This window comes from Mytilus galloprovincialis, chromosome 7, assembly GCF_965363235.1.
Source record: "Mytilus galloprovincialis chromosome 7, xbMytGall1.hap1.1, whole genome shotgun sequence".
NCBI lineage: Eukaryota > Metazoa > Mollusca > Bivalvia > Mytilida > Mytilidae > Mytilus > Mytilus galloprovincialis.
The window spans coordinates 14,459,419-14,476,506 of NC_134844.1; positions in this window are offsets into that span (position 1 = coordinate 14,459,419).

Here is a 17,088-nt window from a genome sequence, read left to right on the forward strand (position 1 = left end):
AACAAAATTGGGGTATATTGACGTCATGATAACCAGTACATTGTTTGATGGTTTTCGGTTGTTTTCATATTTGTTTATCAATAGAACATATGTTCATCTTCTAAATAATTAAATTGATTAGGTAAATTCGTGATAAGGACTAAGCCGCAGGCCAATTAACAGGCGGTTTCTTTATTCAGCTGATTATCGTGAAATTATACAAACACAACATGTATAAACACAATGAACAATGTCTAGGACAGAAAATCAAATACGACAACTTACCTTTGCACGCTGTTAGATTACATTGCTGAGTTTCAAAAGCATAGCCTAAACAAGAACCAGTGAAGCATGTGCGTGATCTTGTTTGATCACATGGGCAACCACTCCATGATGTCCATGTGGACCAAGTTTCAGAACTTCCAACTTTGATGAAAGAAATGATGAGAAACTGTTTATAATTTTTCCTTTACTTATATTTAGATATCTAAAAATTAGTAAATGTACCAATGCTGTTAGTTTACACACTTGAATAAATTCACTTGTAATAAAATTTTGCAAATTTAAGAAAAATAGATTTTGACCCAAACTTGAAAGGGTAATTTCCCTCCAGTTACCTCTGGGTTTTTGTCACAAGTGGAAACGTATGAAAGACCTAGATTTGATTTCTTATAATGCAATGAGAAGAGCATCATTTCCAGAATGTATGACTCAGCATATATAGTTTGAATGGCAGCCAGTTTGAAAAATCCGAGCTCACCCAAGATATGAATTTAGTGAAAAATAATTGTGTTGTTCTCTTCTTTTACAGCCTTTTTGTGTACCTTCTGGGAACATTTGATTGTCAGCACTACAACATTGAATGTCTTTTTATAGTATATTATTAATTTGATATTTAGATGAATGTAAACTTCCACATAATTTAAATAAAAGGGCAAAAAGTACTGCATATTTCCTTTCACAAAGTTAATCTACTATATGCCAAACATTGCATTTAATATTAGTTATCATCATCAAATTAAATAAATCTCAAATTATTAATGAACAGTATTTTGAATGAGAAGACAGGTTTTTGAACATTGCGCAATTCTAGTTTAGAAGATGGTAACAGAAAGGAATAGGCAGATTTTTCATCTTGCAAATAAAGTTTAAAACGCTAAATGACATTGTTTGCTTGTAGTTATAGCCAATTTGTAATGATGTATTTTTCTTAAACTATGAAATAAAGGAATTGTTTTGAGAAAAAAAATCCTTTCTGTTACAATCTCTGTCCAGTTACTTAAGTTTCTTTCATGTTACATATGGGGCTTTATTTTATGTAATTTTGTTAACCTTTCGTATTGTTAATGCAACAATAAATAATTGGCATTTGATAAAATATTGTAGGATATACCAGTAAACCAGGTATAGTATCTTTAACTTATTCTTTATTCCCAATAGAAACTTTTTTAAATTGATTCATTTTGGTAACATGAAAGAACTGGAATTTTCGGTGCAATTTTTTAAATTGCCATTGTTACCACATTTTACAATTGTTTGAATTACAGTAAACAGTTTCTGAATCTTCAAAGTTTGTTTTTTTATTTGTACTAGCTATTGAAATACCAGTTCAAAAGACATTTTTTTCCTATTGCCAAAAATAGACATTTTCAGATATTGTCTCATATATATTCCTGCTAAATTTATTATAAGTATCATCTACTCAATCTACATCTAGGTTAGCTGGTGTTGGTTCTGGGCTATTTTAAATTTCTTTTGATTTCTTTTAGTATCCAATAAATAACTTTATCCTACCTAGTCTCAGGTTTCATCGAAGACATTTTGACTTTTCATGTTCATTCTCTTAGTTTTAAGACGTTTATTTTAAAACTTGTTAAAATCCACCACATTGTGTGCTTGGTCCAAGTCAGACTACTGTGTTATGAGTTATTATTTTTATCTGTGTCTGATTTTTTTTTTCGAATGGTAATTTATACTTCATTTCTTTACATAGGAAAACTATTTTCAACCTTTTCCAAAAGGTGTTCATTACATCTACATTAAAACAAAAACCTGACGTAGTGTTAACTCAGATGATTCCTGATGTCTGAGGGTTAGCGAAAAACGCATACCGATGTCCATCTTCCTGTAGACTGCGAAAATTATCTTGCAGCTGATTTCTTGCTTCGAGTGTCAAACTATTTTAGTCTCATTTAAGATGATAGCATAAAATAATTACTCAATTAGGTTGGGTTTGTAGGCATAGAAAGTCGACAAGGTCAACTTTAATAACAGAAAAACCTGACAGCTCTGAAGAATAAACGGTAACTTGAATTACTACGAATGCAGCCCACACCAACAAAGTCTTCGCGCAACATCTTAATGTTTTGCTTAACAATTTAATATATTGTGCCTAACATTTTAATGAATTGAGGTTATCATTTTAATATACATATATATGTAACATTTTACAATATGTTTATCATGATTTTTTAATATGATTTTATAAAATAAATTATTCCACTTTTACTTATTTTCTTTATAGATAAAACTAATTCTTCATTTCAGTGGGTGTGTATAAATTCTGACGTTTTTTTTTCTAGTGATTATACACAATCCCTGAACATATATAATCACTTAACTATCCATTGATACTTCACAATCCCTGAAAATTTAAGGGATTCTACAGAATCACTGATAATACAAATTCACTGAAGCATATAATTATTGATCCAATATGGACTTTTTACGAGGTCGATACGTTATATATGAACCTATTCAAACTAAATTGACCGATAACGAAGTATGTATAGTCTAACGTCCATATATAACGTAATTACTGGGTGAAAGTCCTTAATTTATATATATCATATGTACCTCATGTAATCGAAAAATAGATACCATGTTCTTGTGTGTATGTCTTAATTTTTCTTGTTGGGATCGAAAAAAAGTCGTTACTTTCTACATCGACCGGGAGCAACCCTCTATTAAGGAAATCATGATGAGAAAAACAATCCCGGGAATATCGTATCAATTTGGAGATATATACTCCGTATGCAGGCGCCGCTGGAATGTTGGTACATGGAAATATAAATTTCACAGTTAGATGCTGAAATCATCTCTTTTGTCGAACAGTTGTGTTTTCAACCCACCCTCATTGTCAATTTGTAGATGTAAGTCCATATATGAGGCAGACTTAACTGTATCTGGTGTACCCTTTATCTCTTGTCCGATAGGATAAATGCGTTCAATCTAGTTACCATTTGTTTATTTATTTGGTGTGATACATCATCTATATAGCGGAAAGTAAAGTTCAAGGATATTGGTAACTTTTTTTCTTTTTCCTAAAAAGTTCTTGTATGAAGTCCGCCTCATAGGAATGATAGAACAAGTCGGCAACACGAAGGTCAAAAGTAGTTCCCATAAGAATTCCGATAGTTTGCTGAAAAAAAACACGTCCTCAAAACGTAATAAATATGAATCAATCAAGAAATCAAGCATCTTGATACTTTAAATTTTTGATGGATTCAGTCGAGGATTATGCCAGGCAATGGGCTAAGTGCGAGCAGGAAGACGTAGACACTCTTACCGAATGGATTAAGGCGATGAGGTCGTTGATACCAATCAGAATTAAGAAACTGAATGGATCTTTCAATGCCCATGCTACGTCAATCTTTAAAGAACCAAAGGTTAAAATACACTTATCCTACCTCCATGACAAATATGTTGTTGTCCCTGCAGATCAAGCCTGAACAACATCGTTTTTGTGTGTAAAACTCATTACATTAACTGCTTGATAAACGAGTTAGATATTGAAACTTCACTTGGAAACTCGAAATATACCCTCACGACACTTACCAAAGAAGAAATTCTGGATAATCATAGGTCTGTTCTATGTTCCTTTGGTATTCCAACCAAAGATAAAGAACTCGATCTTCCATCACTGTATAGTGTCGTTACAAACAACGGTATATTGCTGGGTATTCCAAGTGCTCGTCGAAACCTCTTTTTAAATTATTAACATCTATTTTATCAGCAATCAAAGACAGGCTTCAAAGTTATTGTAAAACTGCCTATTCTAGAGGTGGCGTGAATCAGATGTGCAAATTCCAAACATTTTTTACAGTTCATACAATCTAAGACTCTTTCTTCTTGCAATAGTATTAAAAAAATGACTTTTCTATACTTTATTCCCATTCAAAACTTAAAAAACAGGCACTTTGACGACCCAGCAATATACCGTTGTTTGTAAGGACACTTATGTAGTTTAGGCATCCAATACAGTGATGGAAGATCCAGTTCTTCTTTGTCGATAATCATATTTTGGTCTCCCACAAATCTGATTATTATGTACGGCATTGTTAACAGAATATATCGTCAGGACAAACAATGTGACTGCATATTGTGCATTAAAATGTATTATTTCGTTTTGTGTAATTCTTAATTATGAGAAACGCACTGTTATGACGGTGATCCCTATGTTGGTGCTGGAATGCTTTAATGGATATAGAATATGATGTGTTGAAATTTCTTTTGTGAGCAAAACCAAACACTTTTATCCCTCATCAAGCACAAGGGAAAGGAAATAAGAGTTGTGTTTTGTGATATCAGTAAAGCGTTTGACCGTGTTTGAAATAAAGGCCTCCTTCATAAACTAGAAAAATATGGAATAAGAGGGGACTTACTTAAATGGTTTAAAAGTTATTTATCTGAGAGAAGACAAAGAGTTGTCATAGGAGGACAGACCTCTGATGTGTACAGCATAAAAGCAGGCGTCCCCCAGGGCTCAATTTGAGGCCCTGTATTAATTCTATTATTTATAAACGATATTGTATGTGACATATCATGCAACATCAGACTTTTTGGTGACGATACATCATTATATATAGTTGTTGAGGACGAATTATGCTACAGCTGAATTATTGAACTCTGATACAGAAAAAAATCACTTATGGCCTCATCAATGGCTTGTTAATTTTAATCTAAGAAAAACTGCAACCATGACCATATCTAGAAAAAGAGTAAAACCCTATAATCCACCAATATATATGAATGATACACTGATACAAGAGGTTGAAGAACATAAACATTTAGGGTTGATTTTTCAAGAAAACGGCTGTTGGGAAAGTCATGTTAACTATAGTATTGATAAAGCTACGCCTCGCTTAAATCTTATGAGGAGTCTAAAGTTTAAGCTATAACGTAATAATCTACAAGTTATATTTATCAGCTTCATCAGGCCTATTCTCGAATATGCGGATACTGTGTGGGACAACATACCAATTTATTTAAAGGAAAAACTAGAGAGCATTCAAATAGAAGCGGCTCGCATAGTCACAGGTGCCACTAAGCTTTGCTCTAAATCTAATCTTTATAATGATACTGGTTGGGTATCTTTGAGTGAAAGAAGATCCAGACATAAAATTATTAAATTTCACGAAATGTTTATTCGTTATCAAGTCTATAACTATAATACTAGAAGTGCATTTAATGTTCAAAATATGAACTGTAGAACTACCTTTTATCAAAATTCTTTCCTACCATCTATTATTCGTGAATGGAACAGGCTTCAACAAGATGTTAGATGTAATCAATCAAAATTTACACTTAAAAATTATAGAAATCGAGATACTAAGAAAGTCCCTACATATTATAATGCTGGTTGTAGAAAAGGCCAAATAATTCACGCCAGACTCCGGTTAAACTGCAGTGGCTTAAATTAACACCTTTTATACTACCAATATATAATATACAAACATTATTATCAGGTACAGTCTATGGAAGAAGCGTATCGATAAAAACTTTTCTTATATCACATAGCGATATTGTCTAATATCAATTGTAAATATACAGACATTCCATGCGGAAAATGTTGTTTTCGGCAACGAAAAATTAAGAAAATACTAATTTTAAAACTTATTGTTCAAATATAAACAACAATTGAGTCTAAATATACATGCAGAAGTTAGTTAGAAGTTTACGTTTATGTCAGTGTAAAATTTGAAGTGCTGTGTTTTTCTTATATACATAAATAAACAATGCGATACTTTTAAAATATCAATGCGTTACTTTTAAAATATCATAGCGGTGTTTTTGTTATATCAATATTAGTACCGATTAGTATTAATATTAGACTGTTGTACACATATTTTGACAATTTTACCTATTATGTCTGTTTTGTTTACGCATCGTTGTAAATATGACAGAATTTGATGAGACTGTCATACACGTGAGAGGTGAAGTGCTATAAAACCAGATTCAATCCACCATTTTCAAAATTTGAAAATACAAGTACCGAGTCATAAATATGACAGTTGTTATCCATTCGTTTGGTGTGTTTTATCATTTGATTATACCATTTGATAAGGGACTTTCTGATTTGAATTTTCCTCGGAGTTCAGTATTTTTTTTAATTTTACTTCTTAGTAGTATTGTATGTAAATAAGCAATTTTAAGACCATTGCTTAAATTCAAATTGTTTTTGGTAACATCTTACAAATTTCTCAATTGGTTTTGGAAGCAAATCTAATCAAATAAGAGTTAAATAAACAATGCCGTAATCAAATAATCAAATAGCTAAGTATCAAAATGATTGACCTGTACTTTTGAATCTCCTTTTTTTTTTAAATTTGACCGTTGGTTTTCCTGTTTGAATGGTTTAACACTAGCAATGTTCTTGTTCCTATATAGCGTGGTGTTCGCTGTGAGACAAGGCTCCGTGTTTAAGGACCTACTTTGATCTATAATGGTTTACTTTAAACAAATTATTACTTTGATGGAAAGTTGTCTCATTCGAACTCATGCACCATCTTCTTATATCTATAAATCTTTAAAATTTCCCCTTATAAATAACTGCTTTCCAGTCCTCCAACTGAACAATCTAAATTTATGAATATAGAAAAGATATATAGATATAGGAAGATGTGATGTGAGTGCCAATGAGACAACTCTCCATCCAAATAACAATTTAAAAAAAAGTAAACCATGATTATAGGTCAATGTACGGCCTTCAACACGGAGCCTTGGCTCACACCGAACAACAAGCTATAAAGGGCCCCAAAATTACTAGTGTAAAACCATTCAAACGGGAAAACCAACGGTCTAATCTATATAAAAAAAACGAGAAACGAGAAACCCGTATATATTACATAAACAAACGACAACTACTGTACATCAGATTCCTGACTTTGGGCAGGTGCAAACATTTGCAGCGGGATTAAACGTTTTTAATGGATCCAAACCTTCTCCCTTTTTCTGAAACAATAGCATAAATCACAACATAGAAAAACACACGATAAAATATCAATTGGCAGACTTAACTCCATCAAAAAAAGTAAATTAATACACAATGAACGAATATACACATTTCTAACGTCAAAAGACATTTACATCTTATTTATTTGTGTTCTAAACATTTTTTTTAGTACTCACTGAAGAAATGAATTTATAACAAGCGATACGGATTGTTATTTTGCACTAAGAAAAGTTCGCGTATTTATACGATCGGTTACTAGCCAAAAACGAAAGTCAAATCTCTGTGGCAACAATACATCGGAATACCCTCACGGTCATCGCGATGTAAAAGAGCGTCCAGGCGGCGAGCTGATTATATTCATAGAAATATCGATTTACCAACGGGGAAAAGTCTTTGATATCAAAAAAGAACTGTCTTCCTTCTCAATATCTTTTACTATGTTAATAATAAATTTATTTTCTGTTTGACAAGATTTTTTATTTTCGTTGTATCTGAACTTGTCCAATTTTTATAGTCTGAGGCTACTCAGTTGGTATCTTCAAAGAGCGGACATCAGCATTTGTACATTTTAATTTGTTTGGATTATTCATTTTACCATTTGAATATTCATTGTAATTTGGAGCTGTATTGGATTGGATTGGATTGTTTGAATGAATGTTTCTTTTAAGTAATGATATTTTTTGTCTATTTCGATATTACGAAGGTGGGTAGACTATAGCAGTGTGACCAGTAAATTAGAATCTAATAAGTCGGTAGACGTATTTGCAACCACTTTTAAATTCCGCCATTGCATCATCACTTCAAATAGAATTATAAAAAAGAAGAAGTGGTAAGATTGCCAATGAGACAACTGTCCACAAGAGATCAAAATAACGCAGACATTAACAATTATAGGTCGCCGTACGGCCTTCAACAATGAGCAAAGCCCATACCGCATATTCAGCTATAAAAGGCCCCATAAGCTACATAAGACAATGTAAAAAAATTCAAACGAAAAAATAACGACCTTATTATATAAAAGAAAAATGAACGAAAAACAAATATGTAACACATAACTAAACGACAACCACTGAATTACAGGCTCCTGACTTGGGAAAGGCACATACATAAATAATGTGGCGGGGTTAATCATGTTAGTTAGTTGGTTAAACCATGTGATTGAAAACAATAGACTGTACAGGTTGTTAACACTTTCAACTATCAATAGGGTCAAGCAACATTTTCGGAATGATAAGTTCATGTAAGCGTTAATTGTGTTACAGTTACGAAATTTTAGTGATGTTGATCCTAAAACATTGAACTGGTCATGATTTAAGTTTGTGAAGTATGTTTGCAGTTTTCTTGACATGCATTGTGACGTGTCATCGTATTAATTCTATATTAGAAAACTATAGCAGTTATATTAGAAAAGTATCGCATTCATCAATTTTTTATATTAAAACATCATCGCTATGATATAAGACAAATATCGCATTGATATTTTAAAATATAGCAGTATCGTTGACTTATAGGTGATTTTGGCGTAACAAACAATTGAATTCATCTCAATTGCATTCCACTGAATTTGCTACATGATATTTATAGAATGTGTACATCTACAAATGATAAATCGTGCATTTATGTTTCATTTATTCAATAATTCAATTTTCTTGTTTAAATACACCTTGATTGTTATTACATAAAATAACTCATGAAAATTATACACCAGACATATGTCATGTTAAATGTCACCCTGTTTTAAGAAAAGAGTCATTACTTTATACCGAGAAATCTGCCTTTCTTCGTACAAATGCTAACATTCGTCTGAAATTTCCCACAATGCAACTCGTTGATATAAGACAATATCGCTCGTTGATATAAGAAAAAGCTTTTATCGAATCGCTTCTTCCATAGACTGAGGTAGTGAACTTATCAGTGATGAGGAAAACGAAACGAAAATATTTTTAAAGTTGTACAAAGATTTATTTTTGAAACAGGGATATTTGGTCCATAACAATTATTTTTATGTCGATGTCGATTAAGATGTTGAAACTTTATTTAAAGTAAATATTTTCGAAACATTTACATATTTCTCAGCTATTCATGGATCATAATTATAAAAAAAATGAGTTGATCACATTTTTCGATCAAACTGACATCTGAGTAACGGACAAACCACCGAATAAACATGTTAAATAAGAATTGAACATTATATTATACGAGTTTCTTATACTATGTTCCTAATTTTCTCATTTTTTAAAGGGAGACGGATTTATATAAGTTTTTCTTGTTTCCGAATCTCTGTATTTATATTGTATAATCATATATTTCGTGCATTTTTTTTTTAATAAAATATTGTATAAACTAATCAAGCACACCGTTTGAAATACAATATAAATAGAGAACTTCATTTTCTATAAAAGTAAAATAACAAAAATACCGAACTCCAAAGAAAATTCAAAACTGAAAGACCTTTATCAGATGGAAAAATCAAAACCTCACAGGTGTATATTTTTTCTTACGGAGGACAGAATAAAAAGTAAAAGAACGAAATTCATCTACGGTCTTTTTTTAAAAGCAATCACATGCTCTAAGCAAGTTAAGTGTATTAATTGTAAAATATATCTTACTTTCTGATAATTAAGTGTGTTCAAGTCGCGCCTTTCGCGATCAAAATAATATGTTTACTCATTTTAATTAAAATTTAACAAAATCATGCAATAATCAGAACACCTTTGACAGAAAAAAAAATCATATTTTGCTGTTCTATATTTACACTTCCGGCGCACCTAAGATCACCTCTGGTTTGTAATGGGATTCATGTTGCTCATTCTTTAGTTTTCCTTGTTGTGTGTTGTGTACTTTTTGTCTTTTGTCCATTTTCGTTTGTTACTATGACTTCGTCAGTTTGTTTTCGAATTAGGATTTCGAATACACCTTTCGTATATGTTGCCTCTTCTTTTATTGGTTCTGTATTTAATGTTTCTGACTAACTCTGTATTTCTTTAGAAGTCACTTTAGTGAAGAGTTTAATAAACATATCTAATTAAACTTAAATTACACTTATTATTGTTTAATGACAAACCTTTTACTTGTAATTCAATTGGAGTTTCTTTTCCACTTAAACTACCATCATCTCTCAAAATTAAACATTGATATTGTCCATTGTCATTGAGATTTGTGTTGTGTATTGTAAGACTCCTCCCTGAAACACTGTACTTTGAAGAGTTTTGAAGATTTTGGTTGGAATCACATATCAACTTTGTCCATTGATAGGAATCACTTTCTGTGAAACATCTCATAGTTGCGTCAGTCCCAAAATCAGTTACCATAACCACTAAAATATTTATGATTTGTTTATACGACGTATGTGATACACTTATTCACGACTTACCCTTAAAGAGCCACTAGCTGGCAAATTTATGTTTACCAATTTGAATTCAAATTCCTAAATGTGATAATAAATATTTCACTATTATACACTGAGTGCCACTGAAAAAGGAACACTTTGTTTTTTAAATAACAATTTTATACAAAATAATATTTTCTTTACAGTAATTTTTAATGAAAGTTAATGGGTTTATCTAAAGATTAAAGTCAAACAAAATTTTTTAATGACCACGATATGTATGCATTTGTTATTGATGAACGTAGTTGTACGGAGTGTGCACGAGCAATTTATCTTGTTGAAACATATTAACATATTGATGCTTAGCCATCAACTGTATAACGGTATATCATATATCTTCAGCAATGTAGCGTTTGGCATTTAAATTGCAATTGATAGTGCGCTCGTTCTAAAACTTTTAAAGAATACAAAAAAAAATCCAAAATATTAAATGGGTCATATAAAGTTGAAGAGCGTCAAGGAACCAAAATTCTGTACGATTTTGCAATAACCAATTAAACCAACGAAAAATATGTCCACTTCAACAAAATGCAATGCAGAACACGATAAATAAAGAGGCCCGACAAAACATTAGGTGACCTTAGTTCCCCTTATTATGATATTATTGATGACAACGAACAGGGCGGGCTTCAGAGAAAACAAATCAAGTATATATCCCCTTAATTTTCATGAACACGTTCATGTTTTCATCAAACAATCGGCATATATATTCTTGCAGACTTGTTCTTTTAATCATTTAAGTAGATATGGGAAGATGTGGTAGGAGTGCCAATGAGACAACTCTCCATCCATATAACAATTTATAAAAGTAAACCATTATATGTCAATGTACGACCTTAAACACGGAGCCTTGGCTCACACCGAACATTTAAGGTTTACTAAGGTTAATATAGAATTTACAAAGTATGTTACAATGTATTATCCTTTGCTTTTACGTTCTGCTCTATACGGTATGTGCAATCATTCGTATGTCCCATTAAATTTGAATTGAAACCAACCAGCCACTTTTTAGGCATGAAAGATCGGCTTAGAATCTATCTATATGACAAAATGGATGATTTCAGCATTCAAATTGGGAATAGTCTATATAATGTAGTCACATTTGTTTTTTTATTTAATACATTTTTTTTATTACAAACATACACGATGAAATAATTACGAAAAGTTGAAAAGCTAAGAAAAATGGCTGACCTAATAATCCAAATATACCATCTTTGTGCATCTTTTCTGGCTAATGATTTTTTTCAATTGATTGACGTTTCCAGATTACAGCAAAGAAAAAAAAAAAGATGGCGATCTAAATGATTTTATTAGATTGAAAAGCGTCATTAGAAAAGAGTATTGCCACGTGGATGAAATATTGGTAAAAATACTGTCATTAGGACACAAACTTTAAAATACTAAACTGACAATTTCAACACTGTTTATTGTTATGTAGATACATTGTATGTCATGGAGAAAAATTTTGTTATTAACAGTTTCTCCAATGTCACTTTTGTTTCGCGGTTAACTTTAATTTTAAGGGCATTCAACATATTGACTAGTCTACTTGTATATTGTGTCTATCATGTTTGATTTTCATAGTTCTTTAAATGTATTAAATTTTCTCCAAAACAATCAAAATGTATAAAATCGTCACAAAAAAAGATACAAAGGTTAGAAAACAAATCACTCAATGGAAAAAAGCAACAATTGATTAAGATATTTTGAAGATGAAATTGAAAAAGTAAATCGGAAATGTGTCAAAGGGAGAACAACCCGACCAAAGGGCACCAATGGGTCTTCAACACAGCAAGAAAATCACACATCCGGAGGCGGACTCCGAGACAAAATGTGTACTAGTAAAATTTACATCAATGGTAGTTCATGTCTACACAAAGGTTCTGTCTAATGTGTTTGTAAATACTCTCGGTATTGCGGTTATGAAAATTTATCACAGACACAAGGTTTATTATTTGGTGCACCAGAGGAGCTTTTTGTCAAATAAGACTGATCAACGATACTAGAATTAAAAGAGTTGCAAACTTGAATCAAATATGTTGTAAAATCTCACTTTGCTTTTGTGGCAAAATCTATATATGAAAAAAAAAGACTGTCATTCAACATGGTATTTTTTTTGGATCAAATTGACAACTTCTACAATGGGGGCATTTTATTTTGAGGTTGTCCATTTTTTTTAGAGAATGGCCAAGTAGAAACTTCTGACCATTCGAGTATGATAGCAAAAAACAGGTGACATATATTGCCATCTGACTTCATTGTTTTGAACCTTTAAATAATTTAAAACTGTGAGATTTTGTCCATAGGCATATGGTTGCTATGCCTTTTTCAGCTACTATATTTGTCGATAGCTATAACGAAATTGAATCCTGATTTGTTTTGATACTTCATAAAGCCCAGAATTCAAAAATGTATATCTGCTATGAACATTCATATCAATAAGATTCGTTGCTGATAATTGTTTATTTGACTTTGACTTTTAACATTTGACCCTTTGACTGAATAAGAGCAATAATCGTTTTGATCAATGTTTTCTATTTGAAATTTATATTTTTTATTTATAATTGATACACATGTAATATAATCTACTAGAAGTACTGATTGTCAAAGGTCAGGGTTATCAGCTAGTGCTTGAATTTTTCTTTGTCAAAATACTCTAAATACAGAGACTAGTTTCCATTTTTTTCATAAGTATATTTGTATATGTGAATCTATAGCTATCAACAAAGAAAATTTCGAGAGCATCTTGGACTGTACGTGCCACGACTTGGCTGGTAGTTAAGGTAGCCAAACAGTTCTTTTAATAGCATTTTTTATGTTCAAATATGGCTACTTGTGATACTAAGTAAATGATTTATTTTTTTAAGACATGTCAATATTGTTATACGTACCAGTCTTGTATTACAACTCCAGTTTCCGGTGCATGTCAAAACATGGAGGGAAATAAAATAGTGCATTTTTTCTGAATTTTTTTCTGAACTCAATTTTTTCTGTTTGATTATAGGTTTATGCTGAATTGAAACATATGTATAGACTTTTAAAAAATCTTGCATCTTTTGGGGGATATCAATCCAGGAAAGTGGAAGGATATCATGTTTACTGGAAGTGGTGCGGCCTAGTAAAAACAGCAAACAGAAAGTAGAAAAAAATGTTTTGACTTCAGTATTACGTAACTTTTTATTCTTCGTGGCATGACCCACTTTTTTTTATTAAATCACAATTTCACACTAGTACATACATGATATGAACATGAAATTTTTTTTCTATGTAGCATTTTTTTATATTTTTATTTTCAAAGATCAGCTGTTTTGCATGTAAGCCTATGGAGCAGTCAATTACAAGACTGCAACCTGCGTAGGGTAATTTTTTCCATATGTCCACTGCAAGGAAGTAGCTCATGTGGACTTTTGTGTGCTTAGAATGATAAAACATTAAGATTTAAGGACTTTTTTAGAGAGAAAAAATCATGGGGTTTCAAGTACACTGAAAAAAACTGAAACTATGTAATAATTATGCTTTTTTATACTTGACACCATTCAAAAGTATTTATAGATATAAAGCACAACAGTTTGAGGAAAATTGAGATTTTGATGGTATTACATACATAACTTTCAATTAAAGAGAACATAGAAAGATTTGTTTTCAATGAAATCTTCTTCTTGTGATGAAAATTCTAGTTGCACAGTTTTATTGAAAATTAATGCAAAGTTGAAAGACAGCTACATACAAAAGTAATATTTTTCTTTAGAGTTATTATTTTTTATGGCTCAATTGTTGACATTTAGGTAGAATATGTATAAAATGAACTTTTGGTGAAAAGATTTTTAAAAAATGTTCATTTTTCATGAGTATATACTTCTTTTCCTGTCTGCGGCACTGCATGGTTAATTGAAATTTCCATATTTGGGTTAAAAATTTGTTTAAAAAGTAGATTTTTTCTAAAATTATCCTTCGTGACAAGGATTTTTGTGATTAGGTGTGACAAATAATCAATATTCTTACCAAAAACACCAACTTGAGTATTCATTTTGTTTTTTCTTGAAATTTATTTCAAATTTTATATGTATTGGTGTGTCAAGTACAGTCTAAAAACCATGATATAGTAGGCATGTATAAAGACCAGTATAGTCAAAAAAGAGAAAGGTATGGTCTTTCTTGTGTTCAGATAGTTGTATTGTAGCAAATTCTTCAATATGAAAAGTTTTGAGTAGTTTTTCAATTTTGACTTAAACAAGAGGCCCACTTGGGTAGATTTCATTGAAATAAGGGGGAGGGGTAAACTATTGAATGTTCTTCAATCAAACAGAAGGGAAAAAATAAAAATAATAGATAAGAATACTCTTCTAGCTTCACAGTATCCAAATAATAAGAAAACATTCATAAAGGTAGACTAGAATGAGATTTACAGATCATTAGATAAACATGACTGATTTCCAAATTTTGCCTGTTTTCAGAAAGGGGTACTGCTTTTATAGTGGGGTTATTTTTAATAATACAGCCAAACAGTTCTTTTAATAGCATTTTTATGTTCAAATATGGCTACTTGTGAAACTAAGTAAATGATTTATTTTTTTAAGACATGTCAATATTGTTATACGTACCAGTCTTGTATTACAACTCCAGTTTCCGGTGCAGGTCAAAACATGGAGGGAAATAAAATAGTGCATTTTTTTCTGATTTTTTTTCTGAACTCAACTTTTTCTGTTTAATTATAGGTTTATGCTGAGTTGAAACATATATATAGACTTTAAAAAATCTTGCATCTTTTGGTGGATATCAATCTAGGAAAGTGGAAGGATATCATGTTTACTGGGAGTGGTGCGGCCTAGTAAAAACAGCAAACAGAAAGTAGAAAAAAATGTTTTGACTTCAGTATTACGTAACATTTTATTCTTCGTGGCATGACCCACTTTCTTTTCGATTAAATCACAATTTCACATTAGTACATACATGATATGAACACGAATTTTTTTTCTATGTAGCATTTTTTTATTTTTTTATTTTCAAAGATCAGCTGTTTTGCATGTAAGCCTATGGAGCAGTCAATTACAAGACTGCAACCTTAAAGAGAATTGCGAAGAAAGTTATTACAGAGTTTCAAAAGTATGTCAATCATATTGACGAATCAGCAATAATATACACTTAACGATCTCCTATCTATATTTGAGATAACAAAGAGATGCATCAATTAGTGCGTAAATTTGGTCAAAGGACAGCATATATATGGTCTATACTGAAGTAAAACGTCTGGGCAATCCATGTTTTAATGGACAGGTAAAACATTTGGTAACCTCCCGCCTGTAAGAATCGATTAAACAGTTCTATGAACGGATACTCAGTTGCTTCCGACTTCATGGGTGGTGGACTGATTAAATCAGGCCCTGTAGAGTTTGAAATATCTAGATTAGCAACTACATCTTCCAAGATCCTGCTCACTAATAATCAATTTCTCTCTTTTAATATTACAAGTAATTTTCTGATATTGGTAATATAGTATTTGAATCACCAACAGAAGACTGAACAAAAATAATCGTTTAAATCTACATTTGAACAAAAATTTACCATTAATACCCCAAAAGTGGTAGTCACATTTCTTCTATTGTCTTTATAAATGGTGTCAAATCGGGCTCATTTTTCTTACTATTAGACTCATTCCCCGTTTCGATTACGTATTCTATTCATAACAAGTGGGAAGAAAATATCGCTTGGCATCAACTCGAGTTATTCATTTTCAATATAATAGAAAATGCGTCTTTTGTGAGTATATTTTTATTAATAGCATTAGAAAACGAAAATTTATAACGAACGATACTCAATTAAAAATGTACCAAGAGTTTTGACACTTTATTCTCTTACGGTTGAAATGATAAGTTTGTAAAAATAAAATCCGCGAATTATGTTAACTTTATTGTATTGATTGCAGCTAAACGCATGACGAAATAAGTCATCTTCCGCTCTTAACTTTGCGAAGGCTTCAAAATGGAATACAATTTGACAAAAAGATTATTTTCAGCGAAAAGAAATATCATGTTGTGTATTCTAATGAAACACAAATATTTGTTTCCACGGGAGACGAATAACGCAGTGACCATTGGTAGTCATCTTTTAGGAAAATACTAAATTCGATGTTATTATTATACTGTAAACATTAAAAGTATATATACATGTATGACAAGTAGGATATCATTCAATCATATGTGATGGTCGTACATAAACCTGCACAATGATTAACAAGTCCTTGGCTAAACTAACCAGCCTCGCATAAATAAACTTTCAGAAAAAGTGAAACGACAGCTACAACGTATTCCTTCATAACGAATTAAACACAAACCAGGAAGTTACTATTTTTAACAGAGCTATGGTCATATCAATGAAATGCTAATGAAAATTCTGTTCCTTGTTGATAACCAGACCGTAAACTAAGGTGTTAAAATACACAGCAAAAACGTCTTTCACAATACAGTTATGTTATTCAGTTAAAAAGGGA